General features: G+C 48.3%; 1 pseudogene; it reads right to left on the reverse strand.

Moving 5' to 3' along the window:
- Positions 1–496: 496 nt before the first annotated feature.
- On the reverse strand, positions 497–726 carry LOC102489826 (protein PET100 homolog, mitochondrial-like; annotated as a pseudogene).
- Positions 727–1,796: the final 1,070 nt, after the last annotated feature.

Genomic DNA, 1,796 nt, shown 5'->3' on the forward strand with positions numbered 1-1,796 from the left:
CAGCAGTGCTACGTAGCTGCCAAAAGTTATAATTCTAGGAATCAACAGTGGAAATGTGCTTGGGGCTCTAGTAGTGTAAAAATACAGTTGGTGCTAATCCTACAGGTCTGAGCGTCATCTGGGAACCAGGCAGTAAGAAGAACATTGGCAAACCGCAATGCTCTCTGGATGACAGGCCCAGGGAGAGGAGGCTCAGAAGATGGAGTCTTTTGAAAGAAGGACAAGGCAATGAGATTGTTTCCCTGGGAAGAAGATGTAGCAGGGATGTGGGTGACTTGGAATATTTGGAAGAGTCTTGGGTAGAAAGCTGACACACTGAAGTACGAAGGAAAACCAGGACCAGTGGGTGGGTGGAAGTTTCGGGGAGAAATTACCAGTCAGGGTTAAGGAGAAGGAACACTTTTTTTTTTTTTTTTTTTTTTTTTTAACAAGAAAAAAGGCATCTGTTATTTTTCAGGTGGGTGTGGGGGGGCTAGGGCTCAGGCATTTGGTGGCCTCAGGAGCTCTGCCGGGGAGCACGAAGAAGTTTCTCTTCCCTCTGCTTCCAAATCCTCTCTTCGAATTCTTCTAGCTCTTGGCACTGGCCCTCCTTCTCAGGTGACCAAAGCTCTCTCTTGTGTTCGATGACCTAGTCCTCAAATCCCATGGCCTGGCTGGCAATCCAGAACATGGCTACAGGGAATGTAAGATAGGGGTCACCCGAAACACTTCAAGTTTTACCCCCATATAGTTTCTCTTGGTCCACCAGAGAAGGGGAACTTTCTTTTTTTTTTTTTGGAGAGATTTTTGCTATAGGGCGCGTGCGCTCGCCAGAGAAAGAGAGACAGAGAGACAGTGAAGCGAGGAATCACCCCCCAGGGGGGATGGCCATGCTGCAATCCCTTCTCCTCCATTCTCTCGGGATCTTGGGCACGCACGCACACGTGCCCGGCGTGAGTTTTAAGCCACTGGGTCCAGGACTCGAACCGTGGTCGTCTGCATGGGAGTCCAGCAACATAGCCATTACGCTAACTGCTGGTCCCAGAGAAGGGGAACTTTCTAACAGTTTGCTCATACTTGACAGGGCTGCCTTGTAAAAGACAGTGAGTGTCCTGTCACTGGAAGTGTTTAAGCAGGTATCAGAGAGGCTGTAAAGGGGATTCCTGCACTGATCAGAAAGCTGGATCAGGTCAACCATAAGGTCCTTTCCAGTTACGAACATCTATGGCTGTCCACTGCAGACCAATGGGAGAATGCAGCTAGTGAGTCAGCCCCAGCCTTCCCAGCATTTGGGAGAATAAGCTAGTGAGTTCTCCTTTCCCTCCCTGGATAATTGCCCTGTTTTAGTCCATTCTTCTGTAACTAATGACTGAATCAGACATTGGGTAATTTCTAAAGGATAGAGGTTTATTTAGCTTACAGTTCTGAAGGCCAAGGCCAAGGGACTGTATCTGGTGAGGGTCTTCTTTTTGGTGGGGACCCTGCAGAGTCCTGAGATGGGGGAGGGCATCACATGGCAAGAGCTTGCCTGTGTCTGTGTCTGGTTTCATTCCCTCCCCCAAAAACCTACCAGTATTCAATGATGGGGGCCTCACCTTGATGACCTTATCTAATCCTAATCACCTCCCAAAGGTTCCACTTCTTAATCCCATAGTCAGATTAAGTTTCTACCCTGTTAATACTGTCACAGCCAAATTTTAACACATGAATTTTCTGGGGGACACACACAAATCAAAGCAGACCTCTTTCTTGCAAGCACCTACCTACCAGCAAGCAGAGGCAGACCCAGTCAACAGGTCTTATCTTAGCCCAGGCCT

This window comes from Tupaia chinensis, unplaced genomic scaffold, assembly GCF_000334495.1.
Source record: "Tupaia chinensis unplaced genomic scaffold, TupChi_1.0 Scaffold000605_1, whole genome shotgun sequence".
Taxonomy (NCBI): domain Eukaryota; kingdom Metazoa; phylum Chordata; class Mammalia; order Scandentia; family Tupaiidae; genus Tupaia; species Tupaia belangeri.